At 48.7% G+C, this 19432-nt stretch overlaps 1 long non-coding RNA gene across 1 annotated transcript; it reads left to right on the top strand.

Annotated features, from left to right (window-relative positions):
* The first annotated feature begins 14962 nt into the window (after nucleotides 1-14962).
* LOC122461942 lies at nucleotides 14963-18668 on the top strand. The gene is made up of 3 exons (XR_006284218.1): nucleotides 14963-14974; nucleotides 17845-17847; nucleotides 18536-18668. It is a non-coding gene; the product is annotated as an uncharacterized LOC122461942 (long non-coding RNA).
* Nucleotides 18669-19432: the final 764 nt, after the last annotated feature.

Raw genomic sequence — 19432 nt, 5'->3', positions numbered from 1 at the left:
CTTTCTAGAGGAGGTATTTAAATGGCTCTGCTAATGTAGCATCTGAGTGCTTCACAATCACAAATGTATTTTACCCACACAACACCCCTGTGAGGCAAGGCAGAGCTACTATTCCCACTGCACAGCTGGGGAAACTGAGGCACAGAGGAACTGAGTGACTTGCCCAAGGTCACACAGGAAGTCTGTGACAGAGCAGGGAACCAATAAGCCATTCTTCCTCTGATTAGAGCAAGCCTGTAAAACTTGGCTATAGCCGACAAGAAAGAGTGGGTTTGGCTTTCTGTGCAGAGTATGGCTAGATTGTCACTCTAAAACCTGGCTGCGATCCACGGAGGAGGGTAGGTCAATTGCTGTCAACTGGAGAATGAGGGTCAGACTTCAGGGATATCTAGATTAGTAAAGGACCTAAGGCTCAGGAAAATCAAGCTGTGTCAAGAGAGTACAGTTAAACTGGGGACAAACCTTATTTAGAGGCTCTAGTTTCAGTTTAAGGGCATGTCTATGCTACAGCTGCTACAGCATTGCAGTTGTGCCACAGTAGTGCCATAGTGTAGACGCTTCCTACATTGATGGGATGGGTTTTTCTGGGTATGAAGTGTGACAAAGTTCCTGCTCTACCTTGTTTCAGAGTAGCAGCCGTGTTAGTCTGTATTCACATAAAGAAAAGGAGTACTTGTGGCACCTTAGAGACTAACCAATTTATTTGAGCATAAGCTTTCGTGAGCTACAGCTCACTTCATCGGATGCATTCAGTGGAAAATACAGTGGGGAGATTTATATACACAGAGAACATGAAACAATGGGTGTTACCATACACACTGTAACAAGAGTGATCAGGTAAGGTGAGCTATTACCAGCAGGAGAACGGGGCTCCTGGGGAAGAGCTGAGAAGAAAACAAGGGAAATCAGCTGTTGCCATCAGCTAATTAAACAACATATGCACAAACCTCTTAGGACACAAAAATCCAATTCTGTTCTAAAAAAAAGTAAATTTTATTAATTAGAAAAAAAGAAGAAAATACATCTGGGACTTAGGCTTTTGCTAGATTTAAAAAAAAATTACAAGGATTAAGCATCAAGAATAGCTCTCTTGAGGTCCAGTTTAAAGGTTACAAACAAAACAAAAGCACCTGGGGTTAGCACAGAGGAATCCACAAGCCATAAAGAAATAAAAGGGATAAACCTAAACCTAAAAAGGGGTAAACCTGTCTTGCTAGACATTTCCTGATCTACTTACATATCTGGAGTTTTAGGTGAGTAGTTTCTAGGTATGATACTGATAATTTTTCATACCTGGCCCAAGTTTCTCACAGCATAACTGCTTCCTGTCTGCCTCTTCCCGAGAATGACAACCGACCAACAAAAAGGGAGTCTTGTGTCAATTTTTAAAAGTTCTAGCCTTCCCATTGGCTCTTTTGGCCAGGTGCCCACTCACTTCCTTTTACCTATGCATAGCAGTGAGATTTTTTAACCCTTTACAGGTAGAGCAATTAGAGGACAGCTACTAAGAGGGATTTTATAGCTACTGGCTGGCTGGGTGTCCATAAAAGGGAGCAACCTCCCCCCTCTTTCATTTATCACAATGATACTGCCCTCCTTTGTAAAGTGCTGTGAGATCTACAGAGGTAAAGCACCACATAAGAGCTAGGTATTATCATAATCTCAACTGAGGGCTTTAGGGTCATATATTTAAATATGTAATATATTTAAATAAGGTAAAGAGGATGACTTGGGTAAATATAGGCCTTTCAGTCTGATATCAATCCTGGGCAAGATAATGGAGTGGCTGATATGGGACATGATCAATAAAGAATTAAAGAAGGGTAATGTAATTAATTCTAATCAACATGGTCTTATGGAAAATAGATACCATCAAACTAACTTGATATCTTCTTTTGATGAGATCACAAGTTTGGTTGATCAAACTAATAGTGTTAATGCAGGATCCCTGGATTTCTGTAAGGTGTTTGACTTGGTACCACATGACATTTTGATGAAAAAACTAAAATGATACAAAATTAACACGGCATAGATTAATTGGATTAAAAGCTGACTAACTCAAAATGTAATTGTAAACAGGTAATCATCATTAAATAGGTGCATTTCTAGTGGGATCCTGCAGAGATCTGTTCTTGGCCCTACACTATTTAATATTTTTATCGATAACCTAGAAGAAAACATAAAATCATTACTGATAAAGTTTGCAGATGACATGATAACTGGGGGAGTGGTAAATAATGAAGAGGACTGATACAGAGCAATCTGGGTGCAAGCAAACAATATGTGTTTTAATACTGCTAAATGTAAATGTATACATCTAGGAATGCAGGTCATACTTACAGGATGGGGATTCTATCCTGGGACGCAGTGATTCTGAGAAAGATTTGGGGTCATCGTGGATAAGCTGAATGTGAGCTCAGTGTGATGCTGTGGCCAAAGGGCTAACGCAATCCCGGGATGCATAAACAGGGGAATCTTGAGTTGGAGTAGAGAGATTATTTTACCTCTGTACTTGGCACTGTGGTGCAACTGCAGCTGTAATACTGTGTCCAGTTCTGGTGTCCACAATTCAAGAAGGATGTTGATAACTTGGAGAGGGTTCATGTAAGAGCCACAAGAATGACTAAAGGATTAGAAAACATGATGTACAGTGATAGACTGAAGGAGTTCAATCTATTTAGCTTAACAAACAGGAGGTTAAGGGATAACTTGATCACAGTTTATATGTGCCTACATGGGGAAAGGTAGAACATGATCCAATGTCTTGAAGTTGAAGCTGGACAAATTGAGACTGGAAATGAGGTGTATATTTTTAACTGTAAGGGTAATTAACAACTGGAACCATTTACCATGGATCAAGATTGGACGTTGTTCTAAAATGTATGGTCTAGGAATTATTTTGGGGCAGTTCTCTGGCCTGTGTTATGGAGGAGATCAGACTAGATGATCACAGTGGTCCCTTCTGACCTTGCAATTTATGAATTAATAAAGATTAATGAATCTGTACATTGTTCCATTCAACAGTGATACAAAGGACAGAAGAGAAAAACATACTTTTTTTCAGGCTAACCAAACTCAACCTAGATCCGTCATTGCCTAGGTAACTTTAATTTATTACACTGATACCATTTAAAAATGAAGGGGCAGATCCTCAGTTGGTATAAATTGTCATAGCTCCATTCAGCTGCCATAGCTCTGTGGAGCTATGACAATTACACCAGCTGACAATCTGCCCCCAAAACAACCTGTTAGGCAAACCTTTCTCTACCTGGAAACATGAGCTTGACATTGACAGGGGAAACATCTCTTATTTTTCTCACATTCTGTCACTTAAACATTGTAACCAAGTAACATGTTTTTTCTTTAACAAATAAGGGTTCTGGGCTGATCACATGTGTGTATCTTCATCTTACAGTCAAACTAAACAGCCACCATATGTAGCTCCTTTAAAGTGACAAATGGTGACAGACTGCTAAGTACAATGCAGGAAGGGCTGTAAGGAGACAGGATCAATTAGCCAGATAAAAGATCTGGGATAGAAAGGCCTCTTTGAAACAGTAGCATTTTTTTCAGTGTGTATGTGTATTTGCCTGTACAGGTAACTATGCATAATATTGTCAAACCTGTCTAGAGGATTTAGAAACAGAGTGAAATCCTGGCCTGAATGAAGTCAATGGCAAAACTCCCATTGACTTAAACAAGGCCTGGGATTTTCTCTGATTTTAATGGAAAAGACCTTTCTAAATCCCCTGTACTGCTTTGAAAGTCTCAACCTATACCCGCCTGTCTGTAGTGTTGGTGTCTATATTTATCCATGGGGGGGGGGGGGGGGAAAGAGAGAGAAAATAAATATTGCCAAAAGAAATGAAATGCCATTGAATGAATGGGCAGACTCCCAGGCTCTCTCATTATTCTCTGCCAGCTTCCTGCCTGCAATAATCCCAGCACTGCCTGACTAGACAGATCCCCTTATCGCAGTAGAAATTACATAAGAGTTATAGAATTGCTGCTGAAGGGAAACAGATTGGGCTGGGCTTGCTTTGTTAGATAACTAATGAGTGGGATACAGCAGGGCAAAGCCAAAAAGGGGGAGGGGGGAAATGAATATCTTTGTTAAAGAGAATTTGTCAGTTTCTGCCTGCTACTCCCAGAGGAGTGTTCTGGGGAGAGCTAATTGAATTAAGAACATGTGCACTTCTGCTAGCAAACACTCTTTATCTCCGTCGAGTGAAGATGGCAGGCAAAGAGATGGGATTCATGGTAATTTCAGCTCGGCCAACAGCAGCTGTATGCTGCAAACTTGTAATTGCAGAGAACATGATAAACTGTTGCATTTTGCATGATCCTGGTCCCCTGGGGAGGGCAGGTTCAGGGAAGGGCAGGAGGGATTTCCACTTGGCAGTATGGTGCCTTGCTTTCTTTGATGCCAGAGGAGACTTTCTGAGGTCAAGGCCCCCAGCTTAATGAAATGCATCAGCACAGAAGACAGCATCTGATGGCGTTAATGAGGCAGCAATTGGGAAGGTCATGAAGGCATCTTTAGAGCACTTGGAAACTTCCTTGTTCTGTACATAGTCTCCCCCAGTGGCAGCGGCTTTGGGGAATCAAGGAAGGAAAGGCACTCGGGCCAAAGGCTGCGGATGTGCGTTGTTTTGTGTCTTCAAAGACGGCTCCTCATTACTGAACTAACAAGATAGTGTCATCCACAGTCACGGAGCAAGACATAGAAAGGGCCATTTTGCCGCTTCCCATCACAGACACCAATCTGGCAAGTTAGAGGTGCATGATTACTTGGGCAGTGCTAAATGAAGAGATCGTCTGCAAGGCACACACCAATCCTGGGAGAGGGAGACTTGAGATTATTGCAATGAAAAATCCTCTGGCTCCATGGAGTTTGCACAGGCCCAGCTGAATCTTCTCCAATGAATGATCATTTCCCCTCTAGTTAAGGGCCTTTTGCCTTTCCCAGTTGTTTCGGCTTCTGGTGAATTTAAATCCCTAATATTAGCCGTGTAATTGAGCCCTAAACCCATGCCTGTATCAGCACAGGAACAACTCCAAGGGCAATGGAATTATGTCTGTGCATCTCACCCTCCTGAGCACAGGCCACTTCAAATGCAGACAGGGATTTGAGCTGATGATAACACGTTAGTCAAAAGTCAGGCCTACAGATTACTGCAGAGGGGGGAGCTGCCACAGTATCAGAGAAACAGGGTTACTCCTTTGGGAACCAGGTTACTGATTATTATGGGGGTGCCATGGACTTTGCTGATTATTCCAGTACAGAAGTGATGGCCCTCAGGGACTAATGTTAATATAGCCATTGGCATTCAGCAGCTTAGTAATCAGACACCTTGGAGAGCCATGGGACAAACTGTTGTTTGCCAAGAATGGGGTCACTAGATAAGACACAGGCTCTGGGGAGTGGAGTCTTTGGCAACTAGTGTCACTGGGTAAGCTAGACTCGGAGACACCTGGCCCAGATCCACAAAAGTATTTAGGCTCCTAACTCCCAGTGTCTGGCTAAGAACCCAGAGCCTGTCCCTTCCCCAGTGAACCTACTTACTGTCATGGGGAACAGTGGCACCTAGATTTGTTTTGTCAAAGAAATCACAAGCAGAGAAATGCAGAATAGCAGAATCAGATTGTGGAGGGAGTTGGCAGAGACATGGGGTCCAGGCTAGGGAGAGCAGAGATTGCTACAGCTCAGAAACCAGGGTGTGTGGCAATGTTTGGCAGAGGCCCTACACCAAAATACCAGGTCACGAATGAGGAGCATTGGCAGACCGGGGTACAAGCCCAACATTGCCACAGCATGTCACTGCTGAGCTGTGTTGTCAGAGGGGTGTGCCTGTTCATGGTATCCCAGCAGCTAGCCTCTGCCATGGGCCCAGTACTTACAGAAACCAAAACCTTCAAGTGGTGGAATAAATGAAACCAGGAAGAAGCTAAGAGCTGGGAGCCCCATCACCTCTGGGAGTAGCAGAAGGCAGGTGCTAATGCCAACGGTGGTGGAGGGTGGTTGTAATTCATCAGGCAAATTCTGCAAAGCATAAAGCCACCCTCCCCTCCCCCACCATCCTAACCATGACCCCTCTTCCAGGGCGGCAGCAAGGGTTGTATGGACTCCATTGTTTATTTCATTAGATCCAACTTCCCTCTCTAACCAGATTAGATGGCAGTCAATAAAACCCAGGCTGGCGGGGGATGGGGACAGAGCTGAGTGGCTGGAAATGAAAGAAGGGAAAATCGCATTACAGTCCTGAATTAGCATCTGGCTCAGGCCCTGGTTCTGCTTGCTATGTGCACCACGCCAATCCCTTGCAAAGCCCACTGTGCTGGGACTACCCTAGGGACGTTTGCCACCGTACCGTGACCTTGTATGCTCTTGTGACCTGATGCAAAGCTCACTGTAGATTATGGCAAGGCTCCTCTTGACTTCAGTGAGCTCTGGATCAGGCCCAGAGAGAAAGAGGAGCAGGATCATTTGAATAAGGCTTTGCCTTTCTGGGACACCCTCCCTCAAAGGGTTTCAAAGTCTTTTCCAGATCTCCAATTAAGCCTCACGCCCGCCTTGTGTGGTGTGGTCAATGGTATTATCCCCCACTGGATGGATGGCAAAGTGAGGAGGCCCAAAAAGGTGAGCTGGCTTGTCCGGAGGCATACAGCAAATGAGAGCAGAGCCCGGCGTCTTAGCTCCTATTCCCTCTTGTCCCTCCCTGTATGGTTCTGGAGAAAATCAGGGCACAAAACAATACAGCAAACTGTTGGGTCACAAGACTCACCAGCAATGAGCCTAGTCTCAATGGCTAACATACCCAACCCCCCTCAGACTCACCTGCAGGAACCTCCAAGGTGCTTTGCCTTCCCTGCATCCACAGGGGGAGCTGGTGTACACAGAGCAAAGGAAACCTGATTTTGGTCCTTCATTCTCCTCAAAGGTCTCCTCTCACAGAGGAAGGGAGGATGGTCCAGTCGTTAGAAATCCAGCTTCAGTTCCCTGCTGGGCCACATGCTTCCTGTGTGGCTTTGGGAAAGTTATTTTCTCGGTGCTTCAGTTTCCCAGCTGTAAAATGGGAGGATTAGTATCTGCCTCCCATGCATGCACTAGGCTAAATATGGAAAGAGTGTGAGCTGCTTGGATATTGCAGCAGTGGGGGTTGGGTAAGTACCTACAGTAGAAGCCCTCCATGTCGAGAGCATGGGCTGGGTTTGGGTTGGGTTCCATGTTGAGGGCATGGGCACATCACCTGTTCCAGTGGGAATCTTTTCCTTGCCATAGAGGGGTTGCTGGACAGAGTACTTCCTTCAGTCTCCTTTCCTGCACACATACAGCATGTAGACCAGTCCGCCTCCTCCACTCCTGCCTTGCAAGATTGATCCTTCAGGACCAAGTGCAGGGGCTGCTCTCTACCCAGACCTCTCTCCTATGCAGCCAACTTTTTCACTAGGAGGGTGGTGAAGCACTGAATGGGTTACCTAGGGAGGTGGTGGAATCTCCTTCCTTTGACGTTTTTAAGATCAGGCTTGACAAAGCCCTGGCTGGGATGATTTAGTTGGGGTTGGTCCTGCTTTGAGCAGGGGGTTGGACTAGATGACCTCCTGAGGTTCCTTCCAACCCTGGGGAGGCACAGTCAGCCAGAAGAGAAGTCAGCCCCCTTTCCCAGCATGGGGCTGATGAGATGGAAGAGACATAAAAACCAGCATGTAGGCCAAGGGGCCAGACTGGGCTGTGAACAGGCACAGGGCGGATCTGTTGAGAAAGGCAGGTGCCACAGATACCTACCAGCTCACTTCAGGGAATTAAGCCTCATAAGTCTATAGGCCTCGAACGCCACTGTGACACAGGGAGGGATTATTATCCCCACTTAGCAATAGAAAATTAGGGCCAGAGAGGTTAAGTGCAAGGCTCTAGCAGAGCCAGGAATCAGACCCACAACCATGTTCTGTGCTCCTAGTCCCAGGAGCCTTCCCCTCTCATTGGCTAGTTCACAGCTCCAGCAGGAGTCAGACAGAGCAGCACCTCTGAAAGTGAAGCCCATAGTGCCCAAGATCTGTTGTTTGACAGGGTTTGATTTTTTAGATTTTTCTCTGCCTGCTTTGTGTGCATGGCTATCCCAGTTGGGCACACCAACATGGCCAGAGCATGTGGAAATTAGGGACAGGATTGCTCTCACATTTCTGGAGGCAGCTGGGGGCTTCTGGGCTATTGAAAATCAGGCCCGCAGGGTCTTGATTTCTAAGAAGCAAACACAGGAGAGAATATGGGTTATTCAGAACCCAGCCCCCCTGCTCTATTCAGCTCTGATCCATTACCTACATCCAAGCTCTCTCCATCTAAGCTGTATTGTTGTTTTTTCCAGAGACCGGATATGTTTCTCACCCCATCCAACATTGACACCCTTCCCATCCTGGATCCCAAACTCCTCAGGAAGATTGGGGCAATCAGAGAGCCCTGGGCACAATCTTCCTCTCTTGTACCATATGCTTCCATCAAAGGGGACAAATCAAAGTTAGTACCTCAGCCCCTGGACAAGGTAAGTTCTCTCCTTTCCCCACTGACACAGATTGCCCACATAGGATTTAGGAGCATTGCATGGGAATCCAGGTCCCCCTGAGCAGGGTGCACTGCTGTCTATTAGCCAATGAGATTTTCTCAGCCCTGCACTGGATTTGAATGGGTCTCCGACCTACTATGGAGATAATAAAATGGCTGTTACCATTCTTTCTCTGAGACCCTTGGGGATGGCATGTGCCATTCATTCCTTTTTCTTTCTAAATTGCAAGTGGCTTTCGTGTTGATGAAAGCAGCCAGATAGCAGTATTTTACACTGATGTGGTAACTCTAATGCTCCCTAGATCTCAGAGCATTTAAGAAAGGAGGGTAAACATCATTCTCCCTAGTCTACAGGTGGGGAAACTTGCACGTGGACACCAGCCCCAAGATCACACAGAGCAGAGTTGGGAATGGAACCCAAGCCTCTGCACTTCCAAGTCCATGCACTATGTCCACAGGACCAAGCGGCTTCCTCCTCTACAGAGGCTTGAACCTACAGCTGCTTGCAACACAAGTGATTCTGCTGTGCATGCATTTTTTGGCTTTGTTCTCTAACTGTGGTTATCAAGAAGCTTCCCCATGGGCCATACTTGCCAGCTGCAGAGATTCTTACTCCTTCCCCTGACCACTGTCAAAGACAGGATACTGGGCAAGATGGCCCATGGGTCTGATAAGATCTGGCAATTAGTATAATCCCTTCTTTCTACAGGGACTCGGGTTTTCTTTCCTTTATCTAAGGGGACTGTTGGCCCCTTACTAAAACTTAGTGAGGGGGGGAGATTGGTTGGCCATCTCCCAGTACCAAAAGGAAGGGTTGGTGGGAAATCAGGCCTCTGAGACTGACAGTCCCAGCAGTTACCTGAAAGGCAGTGACCATGAGATGGTCGAGTTCAGGATCCTGACACAAGGAAGAAAGGAGAGCAGCTGAATACAGACCCTGGACTTCAGAAAAGCGGACTTTGACTCCCTCAGGGAACTGATGGGCAGGATCCCCTGGGAGAATAACATGAGGAGGAAAGGAGTCCAGGAGAGCTGCTGTATTTTAAAGAATACTTCTTGAGGTTACAGCGACAAACCATCCCAATGTGTAGAAAGAATAGTAAATATGGCGGGCAACCAGCTTGGCTTAACAGTGAAATCCTTGCTGAGCTTAAACACAAAAAAGAAGCTTACAAGAAGTGGAAGATTGGACAAAGGATGAGGAAGGAGTACAAAAATATTGCTCTGGCATGAAGGAGTGAAATCAGGAATGCCAAATCACACTTGGAGTTGCAGCTAGCAAGAGATGTTAAGAGTAACAAGAAGGGTTTCTTCAAGTATGTTAGCAACAAGAAGAAAGTCAAGGAAAGTGTGGGCCCCATACTGAATGAGGGAGGCAACCTAGTGACAGAGGATGTGGAAAAAGCTAATGTACTCAATGCTTTTTTTGCCTCTGTCTTCACGAACAAGGTCAGCTCCCAGACTACTGCACAGGGCAGCACAGCATGGGAAGGAGGTGACCAGCCCTCTGTTGGAGAAAGAAGTGGTTCAGGACTATTTACAAAAGCTGGACGAGCACAAGTCCATGGGGCTGGATGTACTGCATCCGAGAGTGCTAAAGGAGATGGCGGATGTGATTGCAGAGCCATTGGCCATTATCTTTGAAAACTCATGGCGACTGGGGGAGGTCCCAGACGACTTGAAAAAGGCTAATGTAGTGCCCATCTTTAAAAAAGGGAAGAAGGAGGATCCGGGGAACTACAGGCCAGTCAGCCTCACCTCAGTCCCTGGAAAAATCATGGAGCAGGTCCTCAAGGAATCAATTCTGAAGCACTTCGAGGAGAGGAAAGTGATCAGGAACAGTCAGCATGGATTCACCAAGGGCAAGTCATGCCTGACTAATCTAATTGCCTTCTATGACGAGAAGACTGGCTCTGTGGATGAGGGGAAAGCAGTGGACATGTTATTCCTTGACTTTAGCAAAGCTTTTGACACGGTCTCCCACAGTATTCTTGCCAGCAAGTTAAAGAAGTTTGGGCTGGATGAATGGAGAATAAGGTGGATATAAAGCTGGCTAGATTGTCAGGCTCAACAGGTAGCGATCAATGGCTCCATGTTTAGTTGGCAGCCGGTATCAAGCGGAGTGCCCCAAGGATCGGTCCTGGGGCCGGTTTTGTTCAATATCTTCATTAATGATCTAGAGGATGGCGTGGATTACACCCTCTGGAAGTTTGCAGATGACGCTAAACTGGGAAGAGAGGTAGATATGTTGGAGGGTAGGGATAGGATACAGAAGGCCCTAGAGAAATTAGAAGATTGGGCCAAAAGAAATCTGATGAGGTTCAACAAGGACAAGTGCGGAGTCCTGCAGTTAGGACGGAAGAATCCCATGCACCGCTACAAACTAGGGACCGAATGGCTAGGCAGCAGTTCTGCAGAAAAGGACCTAGGGGTTACAGTGGACGAGAAGCTGGATATGGGTCAACAGTGTGCCCTTGTTGCCAAGAAGGCCAGTTGCATTTTGGGCTGTATAAGTAGGGGCATTGCCAGCAGATCGAGGGACATGATCTTTCCCCTCTATTCGACATTGGTGAGGCCTCATCTGGAGTACTGTGTTCAGTTTTGAGCCCCACACTACAAGAAGGATGTGAAAAATTTGGAAAGTGTCCAGCGGAAGGCAACAAAAATGATTGGGGGACTGGAACACATGACTTATGAGGAGAGGCTGAGGGAACTGGGATTGTTTAGTCTGTGGAAGAGAAGAATGAGGGGGAATTTGATAGCTGCTTTCAACTACCTGAAAGGAGGTTCCCAAGAGGATGGATCTAGACTGTTCTCAGTGGTAGCAGATGACTGAACGAGGAGTAATGGTCTCAAGTTGCAGTGGGGGAGGCTTAGGTTGGACATTAGGAGAAACTTTTTCACTAGGAAGATGGTGAAGCACTGGAATGGGTTACCTAGGGAGGTGGTGGAATCTCCTTCCTTCCTTCCTTTTTAAGGTCAGGCTTGACAAAGCCCTGGCTGGGATGATTTAGTTGGAGATTGGTCCTGCTTTGAGCAGGGGGTTGGACTAGATGACCTCCTGAGGTCCCTTCCAACCCTGATATTCTATGATTCTAATGGGGAGAGGCCAGTGCTCCAGGTCAGCCTGACTGACAGGGCAGGCAGGGTAACAAGGGAGTCAGGAGGCCAGGGGAGTCCCGTCCTCCTTGTGAGCAGAACTGCCAGACACTGCAAACCCACAAAAAAACTGCAGAAATTGGGCTTGTTTTTGGCTTAATTGGCTTGTGAGTTGCTTGTTGGCTAGTTTTTTGCTTGTTGCTTGTTTGGCTTGTAGCTTGTTGCTTCTTCTTTTTTTTTATAGGCTCCCTGCAAGCAGGGGCAATGGGTGGGGAGAGAGTCAGGGGTGCACAGCAGCCCCACCACAGTCCCAGACTGCACGACGGGGGGATCCAGTCCCATAGAGTGTGGGGGTTCTTAGGGGGATTGGCTTGGTTTGGCCTTGTTTTGAAATGGGATTAGCTTGATTTTTGGCTTATTGTGAAACTTGGGGTGCTTATTTAGCACGTGAAAGTTGGCAACTGTGGGAACTGCCTGGAACAGAGTAGGACCAAACTAAGGAGGGAGCAGGGGCCTGAGCTGAGCTCGGGAGCAGGGCCTCGCCGGCCACAGAGAACCAGAGAAGCAGCCCAGGGAGCAAGTCAGTGCTGTGAGCAGAGCCACAGAAATAAGAGCCAGAGAAGCAGCCCAGGGAATAGGTCAGTGCTGGGAGGAGAACTGCAGCACCCAGAGCCAGAAGGGCCAGAGAAGCAGCCCAGGGGGCTGTAGGCAGAGCAGCAGCAGCGCTGGGGCTGGACTTGGGGTTGGAGCTGGAGCAGTACGGAGCTGGGTGCAGTGAGCAGCTGGGAAGAGCGAGGGGAGACCCTGGGCAGTGGGCTCAGTGCAGGGAGACCCCAGCCAAGAGACCTTGCAGGCCAGACTTGGAGGGGTATCATAACCTCGATTGGGGGGAGGGGCGGACAACGCTGTGGGAAAGGACCCTGCCACCTAGAGTCTGAAGGTGTGTGGTGACCACCAGAGCAAGCGTCTGACCCGCAGAATCCCTGCAGCACAGCCAGGGCCTGGGCAGGAGGCCTGGGACATGTGAGGAACAGACTGTGAATCATAGAAGATTAGGGATAGAAGAGACCTCAGAAGGTCATCTAGTCCAAACCCCTGCTCAAAGCAGGACAAACCGCAACTGAATCATCCCAGCCAGGGCTTTGTCAAGCTGGGCCTTAAAAACCTCTAAGGATGGAGATTCCACCACTTCCCTAGGTAACCCATTCCAGTGCTTCACCACCCTCCTAGTGAAATAGTGTTTCCTAATATCCAATCAAGACCTCCCCCACTGCAACGTGAGACCAGTGCTTCTTGTTCTGTCATCTGCCACCACTGAGAACAGCCGAGCTCGATCCTCTTTGGAACCCCCCTTCAGGTAGTTGAAGACTGCTATCAAATCCCCCCTCACTCTTTTCTTCTGCAGATTAAACAAGCCCAGTTCCCTCAGCCTCTCCTCGTAAGTCATTTGCCCCAGCCCCCTGATCATTTTCATTGCCCTCTGCTGGACTTTCTCCAATTTGTCCACATCCTTTCTGTAGTGGGGGGCCCAAAACTGGACACAGTACTCCAGATGCGGCCTCACCAGTGCCAAATAGAGGAGAATAATCACTTCCCTCGATTTGCTGGCAATGCTCCTACTAATGCAGCCCAATATGCTGTTAGCCTTCTTGGCAACAAGGGCACACAGCTGACTCATATCTAGCTTCTCATACACTGTAATCCCCAAATCCTTTTCTACAGAACTGCTGCTTAGCCAGTCAGTCCCCAGCCTGTAGCAGCACATGGGATTCTTCCATCCTAAGTCCAAGCCTCTGCACTTGTCCTTGTTGAATCGCATCAGATTTCTTTTGGCCCAATCCTCCAATTTGTCTAGGTCACTCTGGACCCTATCCCTACCCTCCAGTGTATCTACCTCTCCCCACAGCTTAGTGTCATCTGTGAACTTGCTGAGGGTACAGTCTGTCCCATCATCCAGACCATTAATAAAGATGTTGAAAAAAACCGGCCCCAGGACTGACCGCTGGGGCACTCCGCTTGATGCCGGCTGCCAACTGGACATCAAGCCATTGATCACTACCCATTGAGCCCGACATTCTAGCCAGCTTTCTACCACCTTATACTCCATTCATCCAATCCATACTTTTTTGACTTGCTGGCAAGAATACTGTGGGAGACCATATCTAAAGCTTTGCTCAAGTTAAGATATATCACGTCCAGTGCTTTCCCCATATCTACAGAGCCTGTTATCTCATCATAGAAGGCAATCATTTTGGTCAGGCATGACTTGCCCTTAGTGAATCTATGTTGACTGTTTGTGATCACCTTCCTCTCCTCCAAGTGCTTCAAAATTGACTCCTTGAGGAAGTGCTCCATGATTCTTCCAGGGACTGAGGTGAGGCTGACCGGTCTGCAGTTCCCCAGGTTCTCCTTCTTCCCTTTTTTAAAGATGGGCAATATATTTGCCTTTTTCCTCCCCCGATCGCCATGAGTTTTCAAAGATAATGACCAATGGCTCTGCAATCACATCAGCCAATTCCCTCAGCACCCTCGGATGCATTAGATCTGGACCCATGGACTTGTGCATGTCCAGCTTTTCTAAATAGTCCTCAACCTGTTCTTTCACCACTGAGGGCTGCTCACCTCCTCCCCATACTGTGTTGTCCAGGACAGCAGTGTGGAAGCTGACCTTGTCTGTGAAGACCGAGGCAAAAGAAGCATTGAGTACTTCAGCTTTTTCCACATCATCTGTCACTATATTGCCTCCCCCATTCAGTAAGGGTCCCACACTTTCTCTGACCTTCTTCTTGTTGCTAACATACCTGTAGAAACCCTTCTTGTTACCCTTCCTCTCCCTTGCTAGCTGCAATTCCAGTGATGTTTTGGCCTTCCTGATTACACCCCTGCATGCTCGAGCAATATTTTCATACTCCTCCCTAGTCATCTGTCCACGTTTCCACTTCTTGTAAGCTTTCTTTTTGTATTTAAGCTCACCAGAGATTTTGCTGTTAAGCCAAACTGGTTGCCTGCCATATTTGCTATTCTTTCTGCACATTGGTATGTTTCGTTCTTTAAAATACAGCCAGCTTTCCTGGACTTCTTTCCCCCTCATATTAGCCTCCCAGGGAATCCTAAGGGAGTCAAAGTCTGCTTTTCTGAAGTCCAGAGTCCGTATTTTGCTACTCTCCTTTCTTCCTTTTGTGAGGATCCTGAACTCAACCATCAACTGCCCTGACATTCCAGCGAGGGCTGTTTGTGGTTCCCTATGCCCACAGAGCAGGGTGACGGGTTTTCCTTTAACCTTTCCCATTTTTCCCTTATTTTTTGTAATTAGTTGCTGTTTAATAAATTGTATTTGCTTTGAACTATATGCAATGATCAGTGGGTCAGGGAAGCGTCCAGGGAGAGCACCCTGGAGTGGGGAAATCCTGCCCTGCCCTAAGTGACCACAGCAAGGTTGGGGGTCAAGCCCCCAGGAATCCAGATTTGTTGGGGTTATAAGGACTCTGCTACCCAGGAAAGTGGAAGGGGAGCCCTCGAGGTCAGGCAGGCCTCTGGGTAAAGGGAGTGGGAGCGAGGACTCAGATCCTTTCGCTAGCCCATTTCACTGGGGTAATGTATAAGCCAGGAAAGTTCCCCACTATAGCGGGACCATTCCCCTGCTTACATTTAGGTTTGACTCCTGTGGGTTCATTAGAAACATAGATGGTTATTCCTGGATCCAGCCCGAGAAGGGCCAGGGCTGTAGCTTTGGGTGACTGGCCAGGGAAATGGTCCAGCTGCCCAGCAACAGGGTAAGCGTTCCCCAGCTGGGTCTGGTCAAACAGGGGTCAGGGGGCACTGTCCTAGGGAGAAGAGGAGGCTGTCTGGTATTAAAGAGGGAGCTGGCTCAGAGAGGGTTGGGCTGGAACCCAGTTGTGGGGGAGAACTGCAAGAAGGCTTTAGTCCTGGGTTGGGGACAGAATGTCAGGGCAGGTGAGTGGGTACAACTTGGAGGAGACGTGAGGTGAGAAGACTCCATATCCTCTCCTATGGAGCAGACCCAGGTCCAGAAGTAGCTTAAGCAGAAGGCCCCTAGGGAATTGGGCAAGGACTAGAGGGCAAAGGGCCTCTGTGGGTCACTGAGCTGACAAAAGGATGGAGGGAGGCGGGAGGGCAGTGTGAGTTCTCAACCTGAAGGGCTGGGAGTAGGTGGTGAGAGTGCTTGATTGGTGCCACTCTGGGAAGAGACTGAGAAGACGTCCCAAAGCTTTGGGGTTGACTATGTGGGTGTTGATACTGTGAAGGAGGGGGGCCAGGTTCCTTAATGACCTGGCATAACTGACAATATTTCAGGCATGGAGCTCCTGGCTGAGAAGCGGGGCATGCGGGAAGGGGAGGGATCATTGCAGGCTGACCTTGGTGGGGACATGCTGTGTGATCCCTTCAGATGCAGGGGCATAGGCTGCTGAGCTCTCAATGCTGCTGCTCGGGACCACCATTACCCCACTGACTGCACAGATCCATGGCTCAGGAAAGAGAGGGAGGTGAAATGGGAAATGTGAGGAGCACGGGGGGGAGGCAGTAACTGTGCAGGTTGCACTGCCTCAGCTAGGAGGGGAGCTTTAGGCCTGTCCTGAGCACAGAAGCCGCCTGCTTTGTACCATACCCCAGGAGAGGAGTAGGAATAGTCATTAGTGCTTAAGGCTCTAGCTCAGGAGTTGAGACCTGGGTTCAATTCCCTGCTCTGGGGCCAGTCACTCCACCTCTCTGTGCAGTGGGGATGGCTGCCCTGTCCTGCCCCACTGGAGCATGTGAGGATACATCCTGTAAAGATTGTGAGGTGCTCAGATACTAGGGTTGCCAACTTTCTACTCACACAAAACCGAACACCCTTGCCCTGCCCCTTCTCTGAGGCCCGACCCCCTTCTCTGAGCCATGCTCACTCCATCTCTCCCTCACTCTCCCCACCCTCACTCACCCATTTTCACCAGGCTGGCTCAGGGTTTTGGGGTATGGGAAGGGGTGGGGGCTCTGGCTGGGGTGCAGGCTGCAGGGTGGGGCCAGAAATGAGGAGTTCAGGGTGTGGGAGAGGGCTCTGGGCTAAGGAATTGGGTTGGGATGCAGGAGGGGGTGATGGCTCTGGCTGGGGGTGCAGGCTCTGGTGTAAGGCCAAGGATGAGGGGTTTGGGATGCAGCAGGGGGATCCAGGCTGTTGGGTGGTGCCGAGGGACTCAGAGTATGGGAGGGGGTCCCGGACTGAGGCAGGGGGTTGGGGTGCAGGAGGGGGTACAGGCTCTGGGCTGGGAGTGTGGGTTCTAGGGTGGGGCCAGAAATGAGGGGTTCAGGGTGTGGGATGGGGATCAGGACTGGGGCAGGGAGTTGGGGTGCAGGGGGGTAAGGGCTCTAGCTGGCGGTGTGGGCTGTGGGGTGGGGCTGGGGATGAGGGATTTCATGTGCAGGAGGGGGCTCCGGGCTGGGGCTGAGAAGGTGGGAGGAGGATCAGGGCTGGGGCAGGGGGTAGGGGCACAGGAAGGGGTCAGAGGTGCAGGCTCCGGGTAATGGTTACCTCAAGCAGCTCCCAGAAACAACGGCATGTCTCCCCTCTGGCTCCTATGTGGAAGCACAGCCAAGCGGCTCTGTGCACTGCCCTGTCCACAGGCACCACCCCCGCAGCTCCCATTGGCCATTGTTCCCAGCCAATGGGAGCTGCAGAGCCGGCGCTTGGGGCAGGGACAGCGTACAGAGCCCCTTGGCTGGCCCTACACAAAGGAGCCAGAGAGGGGACATGCCGCTGTTTCTGGGAGCCGCGTGGAGCCACGGCAGGCAGGAAGCCTGCCTTAGTCCCACTGATCTGCTGACTGGACTTTTAACGGCCCAGTCACCGGTACTGACCGGAGCCGCCAGGATTCCTTTTCAACAGGGTGTTCCGGTAAAAAACCGAACACCTGGCAACTCTATCAGATACTGTGCTGATGGGGAAGGGGGCGTCCAAGGCCCTGAGAGAGCTCACACTGAGCCTCGAGGGGAAAGTAGTCCCTGGGTTCTCTGGACTGAGGCCCAGATGGACTGACTGGGGAAAAATCCCTCTGTGGCTAGTGCTGTAGTAAACCCGGGGGTTTAGAGACCCTGGTGTAATGCCCAGACTTACTGTGTCTCTTCCTGGAGCTCAGGAGATTGCAGCACTGCAGAAGCCATAGGCTTCTTCCATGGAGGGGAAGGCAGTTCAGCCAGTGTAGCCCATTGACTTTATATCAGTACTCAGGAAGCTCCTACGCACCTTCCCCTATCACAGGGGCATCTGCAACACAAAGGGTAGGGTGAGAAAGAGGCAAAACCCCACCTGGGGCACATAAGACCTGCGATGGGGAGAGGAAAGACCCTGAACTGTGGAGACTGGAGCATCACCAATCTGAATGCAGTTGTGATGGGTGTGCTGGTGCTGGGGCCATGCCATCAGAAGTGACATCTTGGAAAGCAGTTATTATGTGTATTGGCTTAGTGCCTTAGTGTGCTAGGTGCTGTGCAAGCATAACGATGACAATTCCCTGCCCTGAAGAGCTTACAACTGATGTCTCTAACAAACAGACAGAAGGGGGTAAAAGGTGAGGAGTTAAACTGCAGTCCTGAGCACTTGTGGTCATCAGAAATCTCCTGGCACTTTTCAGAAGAGCTGGGGTTTCAGCCCTCATGTTCTGGCCCAGTTCCAACTCAGGAATCAGATCATTGCAGCTATTTCAGTTGGATGCTCTCGTCTTCTTCACTTCTCTTCCTAAATGGGTGTAGCTGACTCTGTTAAACAGCTGCTGTGTTTCTCCCAGGAGATGGTTGAATTTCTATGGCAGGGGAATGCATGGAAAATCTGTACAGTTCTACCAGACCCTCTGAGATAAAAAGTGCTAGGGAGCTGAAAGGTAACAGTTAGGACTCTGGTATCAGAGGGGTAGATGTGTTAGTCTGGATCTGTGAAAGAGGCAAAGAGTCCTGTGGCACCTTATAGACTAACAGACATATTGGAGCATAAGCTTTCGTGGGTGAATACCCACTTCTTCAGTTAGGACTCTGGCCCTTGGAGTAGCAGTGGGGAAAGCACTGACCATGGGTGGCTTTATGCAGGAGCAATGCCAAGAACTGGGCCAGGGTAGAAGTGACATATCTACATGCAGGAGAGGGGCTGCTTGCACAGTGAGGCATGGATGTCACATGGGGATGGGGAAGTGCAGTGTTTTTCATTGGCTGCCAAAGCAGTGTCTGAAAGGTAGGGTGGGAAACTCAGAGACTATGAAATAATCATGGCTCACTGTAACTTATTCATGTAACTGTAACTTTCACTGTAAGTTTCACTGTAACTTTCACTCTTACCAGCAAGAGAGTGAGTTTGTTTGTGGGAGGGCGGAGGGTGAGAAAACCTGGATTTGTGCTGGAAATGGCCCAACTTGATGATCACTTTAGATAAGCTATTACCAGCAGGAGAGTGGGGTGGGAGGAGGCACTGTTTCATGGTGTCTGTGTATAAAATGTCTTGTGCAGATTTCCACAGCATGCATCCGATGAAGTGAGCTGTAGCTCACGAAAGCTCATGCTCAAATAAATTGGTTAGTCTCTAAGGTGCCACAAGTCCTCCTTTTCTTTTTAAAGAGCCTGGTGTTGATGGTTCTAATCCTGAACAACCCAACAAAAGCCTTTCCCAAGTCATGCCCTGTGTGTGCTCCCCACTATACCTATCCCCACCTCCCCCATTTCATTAGGGGAATTTCTTCCCTCCTTTCCTCCTCTCCACTGCTGGGCCCAGAGCTCTCTAGATCAAAACAAATGGGG

This window comes from Chelonia mydas, chromosome 10 (genome assembly GCF_015237465.2).
Source record: "Chelonia mydas isolate rCheMyd1 chromosome 10, rCheMyd1.pri.v2, whole genome shotgun sequence".
In the NCBI taxonomy this organism is placed as follows: domain Eukaryota; kingdom Metazoa; phylum Chordata; order Testudines; family Cheloniidae; genus Chelonia; species Chelonia mydas.
The sequence above is the reverse complement of the archived record's forward strand: the minus strand, read 5'-3'. Positions and strand labels throughout refer to the sequence as shown.